This window comes from Vidua chalybeata, chromosome 3, assembly GCF_026979565.1.
Source record: "Vidua chalybeata isolate OUT-0048 chromosome 3, bVidCha1 merged haplotype, whole genome shotgun sequence".
NCBI classification, from domain to species: domain Eukaryota; kingdom Metazoa; phylum Chordata; class Aves; order Passeriformes; family Viduidae; genus Vidua; species Vidua chalybeata.
Genome location: NC_071532.1, coordinates 39,041,314 through 39,066,680, shown reverse-complemented (window position 1 = coordinate 39,066,680; position 25,367 = coordinate 39,041,314). Strand labels below are relative to the sequence as shown.

The window sequence follows — 25,367 nt, the reverse complement described above, 5'->3', positions numbered from 1 at the left end:
GTTTTTTTTTTTTTTGTCAGCCACTTCCAACATACTTCATCCAATTTTTTCCCCCTCCTGTATTTTTCCAGTACTTTTCCCCCTTGTCTTTTTTAATCCCAGCCTAGAAAATTCGGGATGACCTCACTTGCCCAGGAATGTTGTTGTTACCCTTGGAAAAGCTCCTTGCCTGGAGTTGTATATTTGCCTTGGCTGCACCCAGCTCGGATCTGACTCGGAATTCCAACCCTCCCAAACATTCCCAAGCCAGATCTGTCTCCCAAACATACCATATATCTCCTGCTTTTCCAAACAGAGATGGATTTCTCCAGGATTTGTTTGATAAATCCTGGCCCACATTCCCAGTTGGAGCTGTTGGAGTTCCTACTGTTTGCTCCATGTTGGTGGCCAAGCCTTAATCACCCAACACTTCCCAGGAGGCCATAAATCCAGGGAATGAGCCAGGCCTTTGTGTAAGATTTGGACAGGGCTGAATTTCAGGGAAAAGCGGAGCCGGGATTTATGACCCTCTGGGGTTGGAGCCTTCCAGCACTCCTGGCCATGTGAAAACAGATGGATGCACGGACACTCCAGCACATCCTGCCTGACCTGAGATTCCCAACGCTGATTCCAAATGGGAGCCAGATGCCTGGAGAGGTCTTCATTATCCTACCTTCCCATTTTTCCTTTAGGACTTATCCAGCAGGATTTCCCTAGGAAGAGATCATCCCATTCCAACCCCCCTGGGACACCTGGGAATGAGTTTGGAAAAACCCCAGCCCTGCCAATCCCACCCTGATCGCTCCTTTATCCAAAGGAGATTTTCCAGGTGCATGACTGGGATATCCAAAGGGATCCAGCCAGATGTTTCCAGACTTCAGCAGCGAATTTTCCCAGAGTAAAACTCTGCTTCTGCTTTTCCCTGACAAACAGGATCAAGATGCCTGGAATAGGTGCTTGCAGCCTCCCAGATTTCCTCATGCCAGTGGAAAACCAGAAATATTTTTGGTTCTTATTCCGACCAATAAAATCTGGAGGATTTGAACCAATGAATCCCAAGTTTCAGCCCAGCCCTTGGAGCAAAGCTCAGCTTCCCAAGGTTGGCAATTCTGCATCAGGAATTGTTTTAGAGAACAACAGGTTTTAGAGGCTGTGGCACCCTCTGGAATGTGGCTTTGCTCCCGCGGGAGCAGCATCCATCCAGCCTATCCAGATTTCCTCAATATCCAGACATAATGGAATTAAAATACTAAATCCAAGTGTCCCAGCCAGCATGGGGCAGCCCCATCCTGGAAAAAAAACTGAATTCCCCTCCAAAGGTGGGAATTCGCTGGGAATGTTTTCCTTCCCAGAAGGAGCATTGTCATCTCCAGAGCTGGGACTTGCTCATCCACAGGAATGGATGGAATTTCCTGGAAGCTGAGGTGGGAGCAGGAAGTGGGAGCAGAGCTTCTCCAGTCGGACACGGAAAGGTCCCCACCGATGGCCGGCAGAGAAAATTTGGGCTGAAGCAATGGTGGCGCTTGGGAGGAGCCGGAGGGCAGGAAAAGGAGCCACACCACAGCATGGGTGTGCCTTTTGGCTTTGGGGACTCTGCTCTTTGCTTTTTGGGGGGCTTTTTGGCATGGGGCCTTTGGGAGAGTTGTCTTTTGGGGGCCTTTTGGATCTTGCACCTTGTGCTTTTTAGAGACTTTGAGCTTTTCCTGCGTGCTTTCAGAGATGGATCTTCCTTTTTTGGGGACTTTTGCTTCCGAGCCTTGGGGTTTCCAGGGACTTGGCAGATCCCGGCAGCGGTGCTTGCTGACGGCATCACCATCCAGTGCCGCTGCCTCTGCCTCTGCCGCCGCCGCCGCTGCCGCTGCTGCTGCTGCTGCTGCTGATGATGATTCTGCTGCTGCTGATGATGCTGCTGCTCCTGCTGCTGCTGCTGCGGGTTCTCGCTCTTCCTCTGGGCTCCGAGGGAGCGCTGGAGCCGGAAGGGACGTCATTGCACAGCGCGGCTCGCTCGAGTGCATGTCCCCCAGGCGCTCCCTCAAGCCACCTTTTCGGCATCAGCCTTTCCCTTGAGGTCCGTGTGAGAAATAAGGCTCCCTCTTGAAAATTTTTCAAAGTTTAATAAGGAATGAAAGCGACAGTATAGTGCTGGGTGCATGGCAAACTGCCAGGGGCACACTAGTTATCTTAAAACAATTTTCTTATATACCTTTTCATTACGTTGGTTACATGCATATTCATGAGAATTCTACATATTCAAATATTGTGAGTCTACATGTTCCGTGAATTCTTTTGCTTGGCTCAACCTTTGACTTATTTTCACGCCATCCTGCAAATGAAATTCATAGATTTTATTTCTCCTTGAGGCTCTGTTCTGTTGTTTGATACTTCCTGATAACCTGGAGAGTCAGTAGTAAATCCCTACTTGCATTTTTTTTTCTTGGTGTTTATTTTCCTGGTTCTTTTCACTATTATCATTCAGCTAAGATACTCCACAAGTACATTAAATCATCATAGCTATTTCACACAATTGTCTGAGTTATTTCTACCATTAGTTACGCAAATAAAAATATTTAACATTACAATGCATTACAACACATAGTTTTTATTTTAATATTTTGTGAATATTAAGCCTAAGCTATAATATGTATTCCTCACACTACTCTATAGATAAGTTACACAGTGCATTGGCTACAAAAGCTGACAGATTGCACTATATTAAAGCAGTTAGAAGTGGTTACAAACAGTACTATATCAAAATTGGTGTGACTGATAACAATTTGCAAGAGCCAATACATAAATGCGAAAGCCAACAACTATGTAGTTATTTATAACACCCTGGACGCAGATCTGCAGGGCGTGATCGCTGACGTGTCCTGGCAGTGCCCAGCATTTCCCTCCTGTGCAGCAGAAGCTGGGGCCGCGCCTGAGACAGCACACACAGCTGCTTTTCCCACCGCGGGCTCAGAGCTGGCTTTTGCCCGCAGAGCCAAGGCTGGATCTGTCACACTTCAAATGCTGCGCCTGTTCTTATAAATGGCAAGATAGTTATTGGCTTTCACATTTATGTATTGGTTTTTGTGAGTTATTATTAATCACAACAATTTTGAAAACGCTTTCTGAGGGGACACACCCAGTTTCAGAGAGAGTCACACCTTTATTTTTTCTTTAATACCCCAAAGAAATGTCTCCCCAAGATGCACACTAAGTGGTTAAAAAACATGCTGTGTTTTTGTTCACGAGCATCCCACTGCTGCCACCAATTTAAAATTTAAAAAATGTCATCAGGCCAGCACCATGCTGAGGCCATTGATAGAAACTGAATCCAGATTTGGAAAATGATCAGGATTGACCCCCTGATAATAACCTCTTCTTCCTTCTTTTCTGTCTTTTCCAGCCCTCTTTCTTCCGGGAAACTCCTTTTTCTTTTCCTTTCCGTTACCAGCAAATGGCTTTCAGATGCAACTTTTACCTCGTTTGGCTCAATTCCGCTCCTGACCATCCTTTCTAAAAGGTCCTGGCCATTTCCTGCAGTGGAATATGACAGCTGGGAATGGGAATTCTCTTGGCAATTCTCCCGGAATTCTCCTGGGAAAACAGTTTTGGAGTGACTTTTGCCTCTTCCCAATTTCCCCCGCCATTCCCGGGGATTTGAAGCTGGGTGTGAGGCTGTCGTAGGGAAAATCCCAGTCCAGGGGGATTTTCTGGCCCTCTGCTTCCTCGGCATGGAACAGACACAGGAATATGGGAAAACAGAGGAGGAAAAAGGTGGGAAACGGAAAAAGAGAAGAAAAAGGTGAGAATCTCTTCTGGATTAAGAATTTCTGGAAAGACTGAGTTTCAGCTGGGAATAACCTGGAAGCACCCGGTTACATTGGGATTTTGTCACCCAGTGACATTTGGGGTCGTCCTGGGATAACACAAATCCCAAGGGATTCCCAGCTGGTGGTTGGGGAATTACAGGAATGGAAAGCTCTGAAAGTCCTTAACTTGGATTTTCCAGCTTTTATTTCATGCAAATCCCACAAAAACCCTTCTTTCCATTTCTTTTCCCATCGGATTTCCCTTTCCTGAAAGGCTAGGATAAAATCAATACCAATTTCGCCAAATCCAGGAGGTTTATAAATGGTTTATACTGTTGCCAGGAAATTCCCAGTTTTGGAGGAAATTCCAGCTTTCCTCATTCCTTAGGGAGAAGGAGATTTCATGGAAAGGAGCAATTCCCAGATCACAAAATTATTAAAAACAAGCTTTAAAATATGAAATTATAAAAAATTAATGAATTAATGAAATGTTAAAAGGAAATACTAACGATAGAGAGCTCTGGAATTCCTGCTGGGATTGGTCCCAACAGTCCCAGAAAGGGAATTTTAGTTCCTACCTAGATGCAAATTTTAATAATGTAGGAAAAATAGCAATTAATTTAAAAATCAGGAATAAATTATTAATATGGCTCTTGATCTAAAGCAAATTGGGGCTTATTCCTCTGACTAGTTGAAAAAATTAATTTAATCAATTTAATTCAATACATTAAATTAATTAAATAAATTAACCATGATAGAATTTATCCTTTATTTTATCTATATTATAAAATAACAAACATCCAATATTCTAATAAAATATGCCTAATTAATATTCAAATTCAATAAGATGGGATTAAATGAAAAAATAAATTTAAAATATAATTTAATTTTATTTTTATTCTAATCTAGATTTAATAGAATTTATTGAAAATTAATTTCAAATTTAATTTCCACTTAATGTCAATTCAATTTAAAATTATTTCTTTTAAATTTGCATTTAATTTCAATTTAATTTAAAATTATTTCAAATTGAATTCAAAGTTAATTTAATTTTAATTTATTCCAATTTAGAATCATCAATAGCCCTGAAAATCGAATTCCTTATTATTTATTTATTTTTAATTAATATTTCCTTATTTTATTCAATTTCTCTATGTTTTGAAGGAATTTCAATATTAAATCCCTAATTAATTATTTTTAATTAATTTTCCCGTTCTTATTCGATTTTTCCCATGTTTTAAAGCAATTATACATCAAATCCCATATAAAATATTTTGTCAAATAAATATTTTCTTCTCCCAATTTTTAAGGGCTTTTGAGGGAAAATCCTTAAAATTGCAACTCTTTCTTGATTTTCCTTTGTTTTTTCCCTCTCCCTGCCAATCTTCCCAGTGATTCCAAACCTTGGAATTCCTCTCCATCAATGATTCCAAGCCTAGGGATCCCTCTCTCTTTTCCATTCTCCCAAAGAAATTTTTTCTCTGGACCTGCTGCATCCTAAGGAAAAAAAGAATGGAAAAATATAAATAAAATCCTGTCAAATAAAGGCAAAGATGATCTTGGAATTGTGCACCGGAATTATTGGAATATTCCTTCTTTTACAAGAGCCTTTAAAATCCATCTTGAGGGTTGGGAGATTGGAACCAGTGCTCAGGAATTGTTTTGGGGGGAATTATTGGAATTTTTATTACAAGAAATCAAATCCAGGTGGATCCCTCGTCAGCCACACTCTGGATTTTAATAAAAAGGAAAAGTTCTGGCACATCCTGGACTTTTTTGGGGGATTTTTTTTTTTCATTTCTAGCCTCTCTTTGGTCAAGGATAGGACTCAACTTTATGGGGTTGTGCCAGGAATAGGATTGGGAGCGTATTTCCCTATGGATTTGGGAGTGTGGAGTTCATCATACTGGGATTTGTGAGCTGGGTGTCCAAAGGTAGTTTTTGGAACCACCTGAAATTTTGTAGGAAAGGCTATTCCAGGCTGGGAAAGAATATTCTCCTCACGGAAAGGATATTCCAGGCCTAGAGGGAATATTCTCCTCAGGGAATGGCTATTCGAGTCCTACAAGGAATATTCTCCTCAGGGAATGGATTTTCCAGGCCTAGAAGGAGCTGTCCTTCTCACATCCCCTTTCAGGAGAGATGCCACCAGACATCCACAAAGACACTGGGAACATCTGGAGGGAATCAAATCTCCACAAAATCCCTGCAAACAATGGGAAAATTTGGGAGAAAAATATCCTCCCTTCCAATCCTGGCTGTTTTATGATATGCAAACCTCTAAGGAATTCCATGTTTCTGGGAAACACCCTTCCCTCTGGAAAAAAAATCCGCTTAGAAAAAAAAAAAAAACAAACAACCCAGCTAAATAAAAAAATTATATTTTTAGAGAATTCCACGAAAAAGCCCAGGGAAAGAACCTACAAAAATGGGCAAAGAATAAAGGCAAAACAATGAATTCCCAAAAAAGTGGCCACAGAATTCCACAACCTCTCCCAAATCCAGGAATTCCAGTATTTTTTACCTCACCAACAGGTCCAGTTAATTTCCCACCCTCAGCCACTGTTTTCCTCTTGGAAAACTCATCTTTCCTGGGATTTGTGGCCACTGTCCACCTTTATTCCCGGGCACAAATCCTGTGATGAAGCAGATCCAGAGGTGCCCTGACCTCTGAGCCGTCGGTCTGTCAGAAAGTCGGGATTTCAAGAAACCAGGAAAGGCTGGGGAGGCGGGGGAGGCAGCTGCGGCATTCCGAACTTCCACAGCTTTTCCAAAGGCAAAGGATGCCTTAGGCCGCCATCTAGTGACTTTTAAGGAGAGAGCACTTCCAGAGGGAATTATGGATGAATTTGCTCCCAGATGTTGGGATTCCTAAAAAACACATCACTCAAAGCCGCCGAGGAAGCAGATCCCGATCCATGGCCTCCCTCTATCCCGCTTCCTCATCCTAAATCCCAGTCTCCCACAGAGTCTGGGCTCGGGATGAGCTCGGGAAGACGAGGATCTCCCAGCTTTCCGGAGACCTTGGAATGCCCCTCGTGCCACCCATCCCTGTCCCCTCAGCCACGAAACCCTGGATCTCCTTCCCACCCTTCCTGAACTCCCGGGATGTGGGAGAAAACAGCTGGAAGAAAAGCCCAAAAATGAGAATAAATATTTGGGAAAGAGTTTTTCCTTTGGGAATCTCTTCCCTTTGTTTTTTTAGGAGCCTGGAATTCCATGCCTCTGAGCACGATAGGCACCGTTTCCATGATTTTTGGATGGGAATAACATGGAAAGGAGCAGAACGGGGAACGCTGGGACTTTTTCGGGAGACTCCTCTTGATCCCAAGGCAGGGGCACTCGTTTATTCCAAGGCGTCGCTGGATTCTGCCGCTCCATAAAGCAGCCTTTATTAAAATCCTGGGATTTGCCTGGATTTACTGGGGACAGGGACGCGTGTCCCCAGCACCCCATAACTCCAGGCACCCTCTGCTCCCGGTGACAGCACTGAGGGAAAGCGAATTCCTGAGTGGAATTCGCCTCATTCCAATGCTTTATGGGGCGCGGGTGACACGAGGGGTGACATGGGGTGGCTGCGGCCTCGGGAATTTCCCTTCCCGGGATAATTAAATCCCGGGATCTGCTGTAATGAGGCTCATTAGGACGCCCCTTTTAAAGCCCCATTTAAGCTAGGTTTTAAAAAAAACTCCTTAAAAAAAGCAGGAACGGCTCAGGAGCCCCAATTAGAGGTGGCTGCTGATGGCTCTTCCCAAAGAGTGCAAGAATGCGTCTCCAAAGGCATCGGGAAATGCGGTGCCAGGGAAAACAGCGGGAATGGGGAAAAAACAGGCAAAGCTCCCAAATACGGGGATGAGGAGCAGTGGGAATACAGGGAAAGGACTGAAAGTTGATCAGGGACATTCCAGGGGGGTTTCAATTCCAATTTGTCCCCAAAACACCGGGAATGGGCTTTGCTTCCCAGCAGGATCAGGAGGAGCGGTGGAAATACAGGGAAGGAGAGTGGGGGGGTATTCATTCCCTGGATTCTGGTTGGAAACTGTGTGGATCCCAGCTGGAAACTGCATGGATCCAGACAGGATCCATCACTCCAGAAATTATCCCATGCATCACGCACCTCTCCCCTCAAAAAATGCTGGGGAAAAAAAAGGAGTCAAAATAGTATTCCACGGCAAATAAAACCGTGGATTATTCCCACCTCGTCCCTGGCATGATTAAATCCAACCCCCTGGAATTTCTCTCCACTCCTGTTGCCGGCACAATGATGTAGCAGGAGAATGATCCAAGTTTTTGCCAGGATATCAAGGTGGGATTGAGGAACACCTGCTTTCCACTGGTTAATAATTCCAAACTCCCGCTCCTCCGTTTGCTCTCACTCAAATGATTCCTTGTTCTCCGTTGACAAAGATAAATGGTGGGATTAAAATATATTGGAGAAGTCCTGGCAAACAAGTGGGAAAAGAGGATGGAAGGATGGATATTATTTCCCTCAGGCAGCGCAGCCCAGACAAACTGGATTAGCGGGAATTTGCTGTGGGAATTGGATGCAATCAGGAGCCATCAGCGGCGGCGGCATTTATGTAAATTGCTTTTTCCAAACTAAAATTCTGTCAGCTTTGGATACCTGGCCAAGGAAGGGTTGGTTTGGGAGAAGAACGGGAAAATTAGGGATCGTCAATTGTGATGGGATAGGGAATGAGGTAGGGGGAAATATCTGGGGGGACAAGGGAAAGAAATCACGGAATTATTTAAGAGAATATTCTAGGATCGAGTCCCGATCCCCACCAGAGCTCTGAGTGCCACATCCAGGCATTCCCTGGACACCTCCAGGGACAAGGATCCATCCCATTCCAATGCCCGGCCTCCCTTTCCGTAAGGAAATTCCTCCTGATGTCCAATCCTGCCCCAGTTTGAGGCCATTCCCTCTCATCCCATCCTTTATTCCTTGGAAGCAGATCCTGATCCCAAGTGGCTGCTCCCTCCTGGCAGGGAGTTGTGGGAAATGCGAATGTCCTTCTGGAGTCTCCTTTTCTCCAGTCTGACCCCCTTTCCTAGCTCCCTCTTGGTATTCCAGCTCCTTCCCATCTCCATTCCCTTGCCTGCCTGAATAGTCGGAGTGGAGCTGCCTCCTTATCCCCCTGCAATCCAGATAATTCCCACCCTTCATAGACCCTTTGGAGCTCAAATCCGTGGAATTCCGCAGGCACTGGGATGTTCCTGTTTAACGACTATCCTTATCCCACTAAATCCTGCCGGAGAAGGGAGTGGGATCAGTGCGAAGCAGGGTGTGGGATCATCGGGAATCACTCTTGGAATCTCCTCACATCCAGAATTTTTTTTTTTTGTAACTTCCTGGGTTGTTGTTTCAGGAATGGTTTTGGGACACCGGGATGAAGAAATGTGGATGTTGAGAGTACCTCTGGCTGCTTCCCTCTCCAAAGATTCTTTTCCTGCTCCTTAAGGAGACTCCCGAGGCGCAACACTCGTTTCTTAAGGAATCAGTGGTGGATGTTCCCAAAGGGTTTTCCCAGGGAATTCCATCCCCTCACAAAATGGAGAAACTGTGGCAGTCAGGGCAGTGTTTTCCCACTGGAATGCTTGGAGCAGGAACGATGCCCCTTCCCAGAGGGAGGAAAATTGTGGATCTGCCCCAAAATTACCGTGGAAGCGGACAAAAAATTGGGACAGAGCCTGCTGGAAATCCTTGGATCCAGCGGGATTGTTCCCGGCGCGCGACCACCCCCCCCATCCTCTCCCCCCCCACCCCCCCGCCCTGCATCCCAGCACGCTCGGTATCAGCATCCCGCCTTCCCTGAGGGCTTGGAAAACAATCCTGGAAGTAATCCCTTTTGATCTGCTGCTAATCACAGATAATTGCTTGCAGGCTAAATGGGAAAACGGCGTTTTCTCAGGAAGGGCGGGTGGGATATCGGGAAAAAGCTTGGATTGCGCTCGTGGTGGAGGTGCTTGTTGGAGCAGAGGGAGGTCCATTGTTCCCGGGCAGGCGATGCCAGCAGGAATGACAGAGGCCGTAGTCCCAAATTAAACCCATCTGGAGCAGACATCCCGCACATGGACACGGCATTCTCGGGAAAAAAAACCTTCCTGAGGTGCTCCAAGCTGGGGAAAATTGGCTCTTTTAGGGGAAATGGGATAACGACCGCGTGGAATGCTGAGGGTTAGAGGGAGATGGGATAAATTCCTGGAGATAAAAACACATGACATTCCCCACACACTACCCCGGGCTCGGCGTGTTCAAGAAATGTCCCCCATTTCCAGGATCCACGGATTTGGGATAGAGCTAACCTCCTCAGACACCGTGACCCCTTTGCATGGCCAATTCTAAGCCCGGAGTGCTCTATAAATCCCAAATCTGGAGAACATTCCAAGCACATTTCACACTTTATTGGGAAAGCTGCCTTTGGATGGGTCACGGTGCTCTCCCGGTGTTCCTCTGGAATCCTGGAATGCTGCTGACCGTGGCCATTCTTCCCGCTCCGCTTCCCAAATCCCAAACAATGCCTTTCCCATTGTTCATTAACCAAACATCCCCACTTGGCAGCCGCCGGTGTTGAAATTTATGAGGAACAACGGGAGTTGTGGCCATTCAAGGTGGCAAATACAGGATGTTTAGTGGAATATCAGCTCTGCAAGGAGGAATTGGTTTGAGGTGGATTCTTTAGGAAGCGAAATTCCCAATTAAGACTTGGAGGGGATCACAGAATTCCAATATGGATTGGGTTGGAAAGGATCTTAAAGGGAATCTTATTCCAACCCCTGCACCCAGATTGCTCCAAACCCATTCAGTGTAGCCTTGGACATTCCAGGGATGGGTCAGCCACACTTCCATAGGAATAGATGGATGAGAGATCCTTAAAAAGTGGATTTTTCACATGGAAAAGCACCTTTGGATGTCAATCCCAAAATGTTCCCAGCTCTTCTGGAAAATCGGAGCATTCCTCCTGTGCGATCTTTTGCCCACTGGAGGGAGCATCCGGCAAACCTTTGGATACTCAGGACATGGGCTGGAAAAGGGTTGGAATTTAAGCAAGGCTGAGGAAAAGACCTCGCTGGATCAAAGGAATATTAAATCAATTTAAAATGGGAGAGAAATGTGATTTATTTAACGCCAGGCTGGGGTTTCTTCTCTTTCCAAGAGTTTTCCAACCGGGAAAATATTCAACAGGGAAAATCCATGGAGTTTTCCCTTAATTTATTTATAACTCGGTCATTAAGAGTTAATAATTTATAAATTAAGAATTAATTTAGTGCAAAACTTATAAATTTAAACAAACAAAATCCATGGAGAGAAAAGGAAATCCACTGGAATCCTAGAAGTTGATGAGTGGGAATGGGAAAAATCCCAATATTTTGCTGAACCACACCTTAAAATCTGCTCCAGTTTTCACCACTGGGAAGATAAAAGAGGGACAAGAGGAGCAGCATTCCCTAATTCCCACCCTGTCACTCTCTGGGAATTCCTCTGCTTCTCCAGCGGTTCCCAAATTTATGGATCATCCCTAAATGTCAATGCTTGGGCACAGGGAAGAAGGAGCAAAGGGAAAAGTTTGGGAATAGTGACCAGGACCTTCCGTAAAGAAAGACCCTCAATCCCTCTTTTTTATCACTTCTGTTGAGAGAGGAATATGGAATATTGAATTCTAAGGAATTAGCAGTGATCCCCATCTATCCAGCAGCATTCCATGATTTTAGAGATGGAATTCCAGCTGCCTTTGTCCATCCCCTCCTTTGGAATTTTGTTCCTGGCTGTGGCCAAGCCAAGCAAGAAAATTCCCTTACACCTCCTGCAGCCACTATTAGAATTCCAAGGACTTGCTGTTTTCCTGAATAGCTGGGTTGTAACTCCCATCATTCCCTGACTCAGGAAAATGTTCCCAATCCCAGAGAGGTTTTTCATGGTTGAAATAGCCAAGTTTAGGTGTGGGATTTATTTATTTGGATCATTTCAAGCCACTTTTCCCTGGAGACAGCACTGCCACTGGATCCAACTCCGCTGACACCATTCCAGGGAATTCATGACACCGGGATCATGATCCCTAGGGCCATAATTCCCTTTGCAAAGCAGGGCTGATGCCCTCTAAGCAGGGCTGATGCTCTCTCCTCAGTCCATGTATTTGATGGGAATGTGCAGCCTGGTTTCTGACAGGTTGTCTCCAGAATCCAGCCAGATCCTCTGGAATTATCTGCAGGAACAAAAGGCTCCCATTCCCAAGCTCTGGAATTCCAGGAGGGAATGATTACAAAGGTTCAGGCTTCCAATTTGGCTGGAATAGCCCTGATTCAAAATTATCTGGGAATAAGGCAGGAATTCTAACACAGCCTGGTTTTATTTCGGATGGGGGATCTTGCCACAATATCCCTCAGGCTCCAGAGGTGCCTCTTTCTTGGGATTCATTGGGGATGGAGCCAAGAGGGAACATGATGGTGGATAATGTGCACTGCATGAAATCTGTCTGGAATTCCAGGATTCCCTTCCAAACTCTCTCCCACTCCAACCCCTCATTGGGCTCAGAGTTTTGGAGGTGTCCAAGAGATTTCCAAAGGGATCTTTCAGCATCTGGTTATTCCTTGATGGAATCCACCAGGAAATTTGACTGGTTTGGAGCCAGCCAAGTCTGATCATGGATAAGGTTCCATTTTCCAAGGATGTGCCAGGAATTTTAGAACCATTGGATAATCGTTGGGTGGGGCTTGGAGCAACCTGGATTAATGGAAGTGTCCCTGTCTGTGGAAGAGGATTGGAATGAGAGGGGTTTTAAGGTCTTTCCAACCCAAACCATTCCAGGATTTCATAGGATATTTCAAACTGGAAGGGATCTGTAAGGATCACCAAGTCAGCTTCAAGGAGAATGGTTTCCATTAGATTTGCCTTTTCCATGACCAATCCCACTGGCTGGTATGAGGGAATATCTTCCCCACCACCCACCCTTTTCCAAGGCTTTTCCCCATGCAAGCCCAGCTGTGCCCAGTGTTCCCAAAGTTTTTCCAAGAGGCTCCACAAATATTGAACTCTAGCAAAAGGGAGAAATCCCAGAGTGGGCTGGGATGGCTGTGTTTGCCCAGAGGAGAGGCTGAAAGCCTCTGTAATGCTGTGATTGGATTCCCTGGAAACTCCTTGGGAGCCGGGAGGGGATAATGGCTCAGCAAACACGGAGAGCACTTGGCCGGAGAGATTCCTGGCTTGTCCCGGGAAACTGAAAGGACAGGGAAAGGTGAGGACCCCGCTCCACTCTGGTCTGGAGGGGGTGGGAACATTCCTGGCGGAGTAAGCCACTCCTGGTGAGATCTCTGGGGTGAATCCTGCCTGCGTCCGGGGAATTTTGGAGCTTCAATCCCACTTGTGTCGAGGTTTTACTGGGATGCCCCCCCCCTCTTGGTTCTCTTGATTGGAGACTGGGAAAGGCACAGCCGGGCCCAGCACTTCCACGCTCCGTGCCCACAGCCCAGGGTGACAATTCCAATTCCCGGACTACGGAAGTGCATCCCGGCCCGGGGGATTCCCAGGCACACTAAGCTTTGCCTAAAGGCACAATTCCAAAGGGCTTTCCACCTTTCTCTTTCCCTTTCCCTTTCCCTTTCCCTTTCCCTTTCCCTTCATAATAGTAATAATAACAGTAATAACTGTGATCGCAATAACAACAAATTATTATTATTATTATTATTATTATTATTATTATTATTATTATTATTATTATTATTTTCTCAAACGTTTCCCTGCAATATTTCAGTTCAAGTTGCAAACAGAAAAAAGAGACTGTAACAGTAATAATAATTATCGGAATGATAATTATAATTAGTAATAAGAATGATTAATAGCAAAAAAGATTATTATAATAGTAACAATGATGTATCAGGTTGCAGGAGGAGAAATAAATAAATAAAATTAATTGATTAATTAATTAATAAGTTTCCCTGTGATTTTTCAGCCCAGGTTGCAGGCAAGAAAAAAAATTGAATTAAAAATGTTCATAATATGAATATCAATAAAATATTAATATCATTAAAGCAGCAATAATAATAAGGAGATTATGATGATGATAATAATAGTTTTTATTAACAATAATATTTACATTATAATTATTAAATATTATTAATTATATTTTCTGTCTGTAACAACAACAACAGCAATAACAATAATTTTCCTGCAGTTTTCCCACTCTGCTTCTCAGTCCCCTGGGCAAGGTTTCCACCGGGGGACTGGGATTCTGGGTGGTGAATTATGGGGAATGTGGTGGCATCCATCGGATTCCACTGAGTTCCTCTGGTTTTGGAACCGGCTTGGGGAGCCAATGGAGGAATGGAATAAGGCCGGAGTTCCCTTTGGAACGTTCAACCTGCTGGGAGATGCTGCTCTCCTCTTGGGTCGCTGAGCGCCAGAGGGGCCTTCAAAGAGCTGCAGGATGAGGTTTGATGGGATTATCCCTAAGAACCTGAGGACCTTTGTGCGCCTGGCCCGCAGTTCCTGAGGATGGGATTCATCTGTAACTTACACCCCAATTAATTTCAAGTGCCCCTGACTTTTAGCACTGGGATGTGTGGCGCTCAACCAGCTCTCCTTGGCTTTGTCCCACTTCCAGAGGATCCTGGCTCCATGTCCTGCTTCCCAAAATCCCAGTCTTCCCACCAGCCTTTTCCAAGATGGGCATTATTAGTTATTATTTTTCCATGATCCTCTTTTCCTGTTTCTCCATGAAATTAATTAGCATCATCATGATCAACTTACAATTAATTTTCCCTGTTCTTCCTTCAGGATATGCCTTGGATATTCCCAAAATCACTCTTCCCACGCCCTCTGGTACCACTTGACAGCATAACCCTGCTGTTATTCCCTCTTTTTTTAATCTTAATGGGATTATCCCAAAGCCAATTTTTATAATTGCATCCCGGAGAATGAGCACATTCCCTGGAGGATATTCGGTGATGGGAAGCATGGCATGGATTGTGTCCTTTTCCAATCGAATTCCAACTCTTGGAATTCCAGCAGGAAGGTATCCCTCAAAAAACTGAGCTGCTGACCCAAGAAGCAAAAATCAGGATTTTTTTTGGTGAAAATCAGGATTTTATGAGAGAAAATCTGGATTTTTTGGCTAAAAACCCGTTTTATCCATTGGAAATGCATTGGCCAATTCCACAGCACTTCATTGCAGGATCATGGAGTAAGGAGAGCCGTGTGTTTGCATTTTGGAAAATGAACCTGGATGCAGTTATTTATCTTCTCCCTTTAATTGTTTGAGCTGTTCCTAATGTCAACTCCAATAATTTTAAATCAATAGAGGAGGAAAAACTTTCCAAGGGATCGGAAATCCCAAGTAAATTTACTTTGCAAATAGGCTTGGGTAGGTGGGACTATGCTGAGGATCCCCAAATGACACTTCCAGGCAAAAATGCTGGGAATGCTGCAGTGGAGGCTCCGGCGTTCAGGAGAATAGAGCACCTGGCTGGTGGAGGATTGGATTGGAGCTAGAAGCTTCAGGACTGGAATTATGAAAGGAATTCTTCCCTGCAAGGATAGGGATGTCTTGGAATGGAATTCCCAGAGAAGCTGTGGCTGGTCCATCCCTGGAAGTGTCCAAGGCCAGATTAGATGGGATTTGGAGCAACCTGGAATAGTGGAAGGCGTCCATGGCAAGGGGGTTTGGAATGAGATGAGCTTTAAACTCCCTTCCTATCCAAGCTATTTAATGGAGGATCCAGTGGAACCTAAGAAGTGCCAGATCCTGTAAACAGGGAATCTCATTGCCAAGGAGACTGGCGCAAGTTCCTTGGATGGATGGATGGATGGATGGATGGATGGATGGATGGATGGATGGATGGATGCATCCCTGATGATCCTAGACCCTCTAGCTCTTGGTTCCACATCGCTCTCCTCCAGGAACCGCCAAAAATAGGATTATCCTGTTGGGACCTGTTTTCCCAATCCGAATCCTGTGTGCTTTGGATGGTTGACAATGACGGATTCCAGGTCTTTCATCCCTGTTGTTCCACAGCCAAACTTTAGTGGGACATGTCCTGGCATGTCTTCCCGCTGCCGCCGGAGATTGGAATGCGCTGCCGTGGTTTTGGGACTCCCAGGAAAACCTTCATGGGATAACATGTCCCAGCATGTCTTTCCAATGCCACCAGAGATGGGAATGCAGAGCTTTGGGACTCCCAGAAAAACTTTTTCAATGGATTCTGTCATCATCCCATTTATCTGCAGCGGGAAAGGCTGGCTCCCGCTTTGGAGCTTTCTAAGGAGGTTTAGAGCTGGCCTTAGCTAAGCCTCAGCTGTGGATTAAGGAGGTGAATGCAGTGTTGACTCAGCCCTGCGGGATGGTGTCCCTTTGTTTTTCCAGGATTTCCAGGCAAGGCTCTGACAAAGGGAACACTCTGGGTGGAAAGGTAACTGCGGTGATTAATGACAGGGACGTGATGTCCTCATCCCAGGTGGCCTGATTCCTTTGGAATTCAGCAACCTGGGAAGAGAAGCTGGAAAAGGGAAAAGCTGGGGAAAATTCATTCAGTGCCCAAAGGAATTCCTGCACCTGGAATTTGGTGGGAAGTCCCACCTTGACAGAATTTTGTGGCAACTCCATAAATCCTGACTGTCTCTTTCATAGCATGCAACCAGTCCAAAAAAAAAAAAAAAAAAGGTGGAATCAGAATGCTGGGATTGGTTTGGGTTTGTTGGCTGCGTATGCCGAGAGAATTTTTTGGAATTCAGTGCTGGAGTTCACGATTCTGGTTCCCAGTGATTATTCCAAATGCTCAAGTGAAGGTCCTGGGGCAGGATAGAGCTTGTCTACTTTGGATATGGCATTTCCAAATGTGATTCTAAATCCTGTGGGATCACACAGTTTGGCTTTGGGTGATGGCCCTGTTTTCCTTGGACTGGGGATCCCAGACATCCAACATTCCTTTGGATTTTTCACAGTGGAAAAAAGGAGCCAGGTGGGAAATATCTCTGGATGCCAGCTTTGACAGGAATAAGCAAATTCCATGTAAATGAGGGCCGTCATTATCCCTAAGTATGAGACGGTCCCACACCCATCTGAAACTCCCTTGGGAAGCAGAAGGAATGAATCCATGGATGCTGCTCTCCATGTGCTCTAGTTCCTTTAGATGGCACCATCCTCCTGCACTGGATTCTGACTCAATCAGAATTCCCTGAAAAAGAGGAAAATTCCTTCATTATGGAGCAAGAATTGAGGTGGTGCCAGCAACTCCACAGATTTCATGAGGGAAAAGGTCAGCACTTCCAATGCTGCCAGCCCAGAGTGGCTACATTCCTCCTTTCTCCAGGTATGAGATGGTGAGGTGGGACATTGCTGTGCAGCATTCTGAACCAGGCCTGGATTTGGGAGACTGGCAGGATTGGTGGGATTCTGTCAGCTCCAGAGCCAAGGGAAGAACTGGGAATTTGGTTCCCAGGTAGAATGACAAGGAGGTTGCTCCAGGGTGGCCTCTACAGAGCCAAGATTTTTCTCAAACTTTGGGAAAACAACCTAGGGACAAGAAGATTAAAGAAGGTTTGGACCATCCTGGATTCTGTTGGTCTGTAGGGATCATCCCCACCCCAGATGATGGGAATTTTGTCATCTGGAACCCCCCGCATTTCAAAAAAACAGAGAAACCATAATGGAATTATCTCCTTCTAGGTTCAAAATTCCAGGAAAATGGCAGAGGAGCTGGGAATTCTGGGTGTTTCTTTCCTCAGAGAGGAATTTTTTTATTCCTCTCTGGAACTTTAAATATAAATGCTGCATCCCAATGAATAAGATGGGAATTTTTCCATCCAGCTCACTGGATTCCCTCAGTGAGGGAGGATCCATTCCTCCCTTCCCACTAGGAAAAGTCCCCCTTTTCCTTGGCTGCCCTGAGACAAAGCAGCAGAAGGGAATTGTTCTGCCTTTTAGAAGTGCAAATATTCCCTAGAAAATGTGGGAACAGATCAAGGATGGGGCAGGAGCCTTTTTTTATCCACTTTGGTTTATTTTTCCTGGATTTTTTTTGGGACAGGCTATTTTTGATCTCTCTTCCCAAACTCGTCCCTGCTCTGGTACCCTGCTTCTGGATTGGAACCATCCCCACCAGGATTTGGGATATGCAGCATTCCCTCAATAGTCAATGCTTATGGATTAATGAAGGATCCTAAATCTTGGAAAACTGTGATGCCAAAACATTCCCTGACAGGTTTGGGATGTGGATAAGGCAGGAATTGATCCCAAATAGGTGCTGTGAATTCCTTTTTTCCCTCTGCCTGTTGTTCCCTTTCCAGCCTTTGTCTGTGCTGAACCCATGGGATCAGCGCTGGGAATTGTCCCTGGGATCCTTCCACCTTTTCCCATATCCACCCTGAATCACCCTGCTCATGTCCTGTCGATTCTGAGTCACACAGGAAACTTGGATTTTCAGGGGTCATCATGATTTCCCATTGATTTACTTACCTGGTAAAATAGGTTTGGCTTCCTTGTGCTTTGGGATGTCAGATCCCATCATTCCTTATTTTTTTTGGGAAGTCGTGGCTCCTTTCCTTGTTAAATACCCCAAATCATTCCTTAAAGCAACATCAGGGAAAAATCTTCCTTCTTCTCCACACTTCTTTTTCCTTTGGATGGGACAGGGAATAAAAATATTCAGTCTAGTTGAAAGAGCCTGGAAAGATTTGTGGGCAGGGGAAGAATTCCCACTATCTGTTCCATTTTCCCTCAGTAACTAAGTTTTCCCCATTATCCATTCCATTTTCCCTTGTTTATCCCCATTAAGTTGTCCCCATTATCCATTCCATTTTCCTCCAATATCCATTGAATTTTCCCCATAATCCATTGAATTTTCCTCATTAACCATTGAATTTTCCCTCCACTATCTATTAAATTTCCCCCATTATCCATTGAAGTTTCCCCCTTTAACAACTGAATTTTCCCCCAGTATTCCCCCATCAAATTATGCATTGAATTTTCTGCATTATCCATTGAATTTCTCCCCTTAACCTCTGAATTTCCTTCCAATATCCATTGAATTTTCACCCAATATCCACTGACTTTCCCCCGCATTATTTATCCATTGAATTTTCCCCCATTATCCATTGCATTTCCCCCAATAACCACTGACTTCCCCCATTAACCATGGCATTTTTCCCCGCTAAAGCTCCATATTCCTTCCTCAAAATCCCAAACCCCATAGAAGCAACAGTGTAGAAATTCCTTGTACAATCTCTAATTCCATTATTTCCAGGTGCCAGCCTGCAAAGAGCAGGAATAAACTTCAGGAAAGGGAAACAACTCCATCCAGGAGTTTAAAAAATCCCTAAAAATCCAAGTATTATGTTGTGGTCGAACATCATTTTCCCACTTAAATTTGCCCTTCCCAGCTGGAGTTTGGCATCTCCCTGGAATCTGGAGCTGTGATTTAGGGAGCCAACTCCAAAGGGTGGAGCTGTTCCTCCAGGCCAATTTTATCCCAACTTTCCCACAGCGACCCCGCTGTCTCACCCTGCTCCCTGAATTACGCCTGCTTTTCTGACGCCTCCTGCCGGAGTCAATTGTATGTGGCCACCTCCATATTTCATTCCCGCTTTTCCAATGTCTGCACAAGGTCAGGTTGATATTCTCCGGGAATCATCAAGTGACACTTGAGATAAACAGAATGTTTACTCTCTCCATGTGAGCTGGAGCTGATATGGAAATTTATCCGGCGGCGGGAATTACATTTGCATTCCCGCTCTTGGGCAAACATTCCCGGCTCCAAATCAAACAGCTTTGGGGGCTCGGCCCCCTCTTCCCACTGCCAGACCAGGGAGCAGGGAACAGTGATTTGGATCCAAATGGGAAGAGCGACACGACGAAGCAAGCCTCAGCCATAACTGGATCAACTTTGCATCCCAACGCCCCAGCCTTGGATGCTCAGCTGCCCAGAACAGCAGCTCTGGGTGCTCACGGTATTTTTCCAGCGCCTTTATCGCTCAAAGCAGGCTGTGCTCATCTCTCAGTCATTTTCCTTGCTGATCAAATAAATACTGCTTTTTCCCATTTTTTCCCCTTGTATTTGCATGAAAGAAGGGGAATTGATTGATGGCCTCTTCCAGCTGGAAAGTTTGGCATGGCATGGCATGGCATGGCATGGCATGGCATGGCATGGCATGGCATGGCATGGGGTAAAAGCACCAGGGCAAGGTGAATTCCCAGCTTTGGGATGGAATAAAACTGGCAGGACAAGGTGGATTCCCAGGTTTGGGATGGAAAGCTCAGAATGGGATGGGATAAGTCCATCTGGTCAAGGCAGATTCCCAGGTTTGGGATGAATGTTGGGCTATAGGGAGGCTCATTCACAGGAATCTCCCAGGAATAAAGGACCTTGTGGGCAAGAATTTCTGCCAGGGTATACAGATGAAGGGAATAATGGGAATCTTCCTGAAAATCCCTAAAAAAGGGAAGGTACCCAGCACCTGAGGCAGAGGGAACATAAATTATGGTGAGATTTATGGATCAAAGAAGAAATACAAATAATCATGGGATTTATGGATCAAGGTGGACTGAAATCCCACAACTTCTTGCACTTGTGCCTTTGTCTCACAATTCCAGAGTGGGGGAAGGACACTGCTTTTCCAGCCTGTATCCAAAGAAAAATGGGATTTTTTTGTGTCCCTTAGACTCACACACCCAGAGGGGAAGGGACACCACTTTTCCAGCTTTTATCCAAGGAAAAAGAGGATTTATTTGGCCCCTTAAACTCACACATCCAGAGGAGGAAGGACACTGCTTTTCCAGCCTAATCTCAAAGAAAAATGGCTTCTTTTTTGTTTTTCTTTTTTTTTTTTCCTTTTTTTTCCCTTAAAATGTACGAATCTAGTGGGGAAAGGGCATCACTTTTCCAGCTTGATTCCACAGGAAAATCGGGATTTTTGGGGTGCTTGCTTACAGACATATAGGGCATGGCAGAGCCAAGGGGTGAAGCCAAGGCTCAGAAGATCCTGGGCTGAGATTCCCAGGAGCTCTGGGCTTCTTGGAGCAGGAACAGAGCTCAAATTCTCGGGAGCACCGAGCTTCCCGGGAGCAAAGCTGAGATTCCGGGGAGCAGGGCTGAGCTTCCTGGGGATCAAAGCGGGGATCTGCTGAGCAAAGAAAGGAAGGGGGGAAAGAACCGCAGAGGTGTTGGGATGCAGCTTTCCTGGGAAAAGAGAGATTTGGAGCCAGGAATGGTGGAGCTGGGAATGCTTAAAAAAAACCTGCAAAACCCAGAGCAAAAAGGAGAGGAAAAAACCCTAAAATAAATTAATTTAAAGGCAAAAAAGAGAAAAGCAGGGGGAAAAGCCAATTTTCCTTTTGCAGCGGCTCCCTTGGAGCCCCAGCGCCGGCGGCGCGGAGGTGGGAAGTATTGCTGCCATTCCTTGGAGCGCTGGGATGCCACACACATGGTGTTTGTTCACGGCGAGCAAACAGATTGTAAACTGGCTGATAATTTCGGTGCTGACAATGTCATTTACAGCTGTCAGCCCTTTGTGCGCCGTGTTTGCTTTATTCAAATATGAACCCGCTGCCCCTCCCTCCCCGCGCTTCCTTCTGCATTAAAATCCCATCAATTCCCTGCCAGCCCGCCTTATCTAAAATTCATTGGAGGCCAATCACTTGCATGAATGCTTTGGGGTTGCCATGGAGGCAAGAAGTCTAGTGGCAACTTCGGGGGATTAGGAAGTTTCGCTTGGAAAAACCTTGGAGTGCTGGAGAGGGGAAAATTTAAAAAAAAAACAAAACAAAAGATCCGCAGAAAAAAACAGTGATTTCCGATCTGGTTTCAAGCCTTGCTTAGCCACGAATTCCCGGGAAAATCTCGGCGTCTCTCGCTGCTTCCCAGCCCGCTTCCATAATAAATTCAAGGCCGGCTCCCGGTAGATTGATTTGGATCCAGCTGCTTCCCAGGGTGCTTCCCGCAGGTCGGGAAGCATCTCCCATTGTTAATGGAGGTCATGGCACCGCTGTTAAATAATTCACAGCGGCCTCTCCCCGCCTGCCCGGGGCAGCTGCAGATGTTGCCACCTGTATCCCAAACCTTCGGACATTCTGGGAATATCCCAATGGTTTGTTGCTCCAGCCAGGGTGAAGCAGGAAGGATCCAGCGAGATGAAATTGGGGGGATTTGGGTTTAACTTGGAGCTTCCCGGTGGTGTTGCAGTTGGATTTTTGGGGCTGCTTTTTCATGATAATTTGGGAGACAGAGCCCCAAATCCCAAATTGCAGCTAAATCTTGGATTTATGGATTGGAGCAGAGAGGAAAGGAGGTGTTTATCCAGGGAAAAGTGGGGATAAGACCCCTCCAGAGTGACCTACGAGTGACAATTTAAGTCACCTTCTCCCATCCTGTGTCATTCTCCTTTTCTCTCCTGCCTCATCCTCCTTTTTTCCCTCACCCAGGGATTAAATCCCTGGAGTCAAACCTCAAAAGGAAAAAGCCCCAGACTGGTTTAGTGAGTCTGGATTCTTCCCCCCCGCCCCCCCCCCCCCCCCAAAAAAAAAAGGGGGCCTTTATTTACCTTTGGGGTCCTGAAATTCCCGAAGTGCTCTTGGAGCTCCACTGACTGGAGCTTCCAGCACCGCAGGTCAGGCTGCAGCAGGGATGAGATTCCCAGAAGGGCTGAACTGCCCAGGAGGAGGGCTGAGATTCCTGGGAGCAGAGGTGACACACTCCCAGAACCATCCCAGACATCCTGACATTCCCATAGTGAATGGATTCATGGCATCAGGGACTATGATGGAGGTGGGAATGACAAGGATTGTCCCAGGCATTCCCTATGATTCCATCCCCTTCTCCCATGGGTTGAGATTCCTCCTCTCAACCTGGTGGTGGGTCCAGACAGATTTTTGGGAAGGGATTCCCTCTTTCTGTGGCTTCCTCCACAAAGTACATCATGGTCTGGACTAATATTGAAGGGAGAATGGAAATGCCATATACATGAATCCAGGAGCTCTGTCTCCTCCTGGAAACCTCCCCATTATCCCACCTGTCCACAAGAACAAGCACGCAACACACACCAACCAAAACTCATCCGGACATTCCTCCCGGATCCAGGAAGGGATGGAATGATTCGGGGTGCATTTATAATTTCTGATCCCATTCCAGGCTGTGGATGTGCCCTGGATAATGCCAAAGGTCCTGAATGGGATTTGTCCTGGATCCAGCACCCAGCCCAGTGCTGAGGTGACTCCAAAGCTCATCCAAGTTTTCCCCACCACATCCTGAGGCAGTTCCTGCTATCCCAGGTTGCTCCAAGCCCTATCCAAGCTTTCCTTGGGATGGGAAATCCACTCCCCTCCTGGGATCAAGGCAGTCCAGCCTTCCTGGAAATGACCCTGAAGCTCCTTTTTCCCTTTAATATTCCATATTTAACTGCCATCATTCCCCATTTTCGCCCCTTTTCCTCAGCTGCTCCACCTTAGGAAGCTTTGGGAATGACAGAAGTTGTTCCCTCGCAACCCTGGTGCATTCCAGGATTTGGAAATCCCCGGCCACAGAGCCGCTGACGGGTTTTGTTCCCTTGCTGCTTGGGCTCATCTTCCTTTCAAGTCGGGCTCTTTTTTTTCCAAATTACAAAAGGAAAAAAAAAAGGAAAAGAAAAAAGTGGGAAGGAGCTTTTCCCTGTCATTTGTCTTGCTGGGTATAAAAGCAGGAATAAAAGAGGGAGAGGAGAGGAAAGTTTTCCTTTGTTTCAGGAATGTCTCATTTCAATTTGAAACCAAAATCAACCTGTGTGTGCTGCTTTATAAATTCCAGCTGGAAAAAGGCCTTGGAATTGTGTCAGGGCTGAGGTGTTTTTCAAGCATGGATTGCTGTGTTTTACCCCAGAATGGTGAAATCCAGGGAATCCTGGAATTCTGCTGTTCCATTAAAATGTAATGCTCAAACACCATCTCTTTGGAAAACTGTGCATTAAAAAAAATTCTAGAATGGTTTGGGTTGGAATTGAGCTCATCTAAGTATCATTCCCAGGGACACCTCCCACTATCCCAGGTTGCTCCAAGCCCCCTCCAACCTGGACTTAAAATTTCCAGGGACATGGCAGCCATAGCTTTTCTGGGAAAACTCAGTGCCTGCCCAGCCTGCCAGGGAAGGATCCTTTCCCAACATCCCTGTGGCAGTGGGAAGCCATTCCTGCTTATCCCATCACTCCCTGCCCTTGTCAAAAGTCCCTCTCCAGCCTAATTGCTATCAATGGGATTTGGGATCACTGGGAGATGCCGTGTGGTCCAACAAGTCCCACAACCAAAGCTCAAATCAACTCCCAATGGAGCTCCCTCTTTTTTCCCCATTATTATTCCCCTTCCCTTTCACCCTTCCCGCTTTCTTTCCCAAACAAAACCGCAGCCACCGGCTCAACCGCATGCCGGACAATGCCCCCGCACAATCCCACCCCACAATTCCAGGCCTCTTCTGGGATATTTATGACACATCCCACAGTTGTCATGTCAACCCCCCAGGCAAGGGCGGCCCTAAATCAAGCTGTCAAGGGGCCGGGAGAATCCCACTATGGAAAAGGACATCTCTGAGTGACACCCGGGGAGCATCTGGCATTTCGGGATCGCTGCCACTGCTCCCTCTTTTTGGGCTTGGAAGAGGAGCAGGGCAAGGAGCAGGGCAAGGAATATCAATGGGATGGTGGGGATGGCTCCCATTTTTCCTTTTGTTGCAGTGTCAGGTGGTGATTTTCCTTCAGGAATTCCAGGGTTGGGAGGGCTGGATCCAACTGTCTTGGGGGTTTTTTCCAGTTTATAAAATCCTGGGATTCCAGGTTCATCACAACCTCTTCCTTCTCTCTACATAGGAGGCAGCTCCTCTCCATCCTCATCATGCCCTAAGGAATTTTCCTCCCTTGCACCACAATTTCCAGGATGTCCGGGATCAGAGAGGGATCCCTCATCAGGAATTGGAATGATAGGATACAGAGCAATGGTTCAAACAGAACAAAGGGAAAATTAGATGGGATATTGGGAAGAAATCTGTCCTTGAGTGGGTGGCATCATTTTTGCAGAGAAGCTGTGGCTGCCCCATCCCTGGAATTGTTCCAGGCTGGACAGGGCTTGGAGCAACATGGATTTATAGAAGGTGGGGGGGAGATGGTTGATCTCCCAAGCCAAACCATTCCATGATTAAGGAAGAGCTTGGAATTTGATTAAACACCTCAGGCCAACCAAAACCTTCTGCATTCCTGTTGTATGGGAAGGGCTGTGTTTTCCAAGCCTGGAAATCCATTTATCCTTCCAGCAAGCCAAGCCTCAAGGTTGGAAAACCAGGGTAAAATGATTCATGAGAGATTACAGCCCAAAACTTTAGGAAAATACTTTAGTCCTCACTACTTTAGACCAGGGTTTAACTCTTACTTAAACCCTGATTTTGCAACCCAACTGCTCCATTAATTCTGTATTGTCAACCCTGCGGGATAACTGGGAATAGTGAGTTGTTGCTCCACCGGGGTTACAACCCCGCGGATGCTCCTCCCGGGCGGAGCAGCCTGGGTGGCACTGCCACGATCAGCGAGGTGACAACGGCGCGGGGGGCACAGACGGGGAGGTGCCAGGCAATTAGCGAGCGCAGCACCATTCC

At 46.0% G+C, this 25,367-nt stretch overlaps 1 long non-coding RNA gene across 1 annotated transcript; it reads right to left on the bottom strand.

The window, feature by feature from the left end:
* Positions 1-13,829: 13,829 nt before the first annotated feature.
* Positions 13,830-18,366, bottom strand: LOC128786498 (uncharacterized). The gene is made up of 2 exons (XR_008430307.1): positions 18,224-18,366; positions 13,830-16,943 (listed from the first exon to the last, which is right to left on the bottom strand). It is a non-coding gene; the product is annotated as an uncharacterized LOC128786498 (long non-coding RNA).
* Between the last annotated feature and the right edge of the window lie 7,001 nt (positions 18,367-25,367).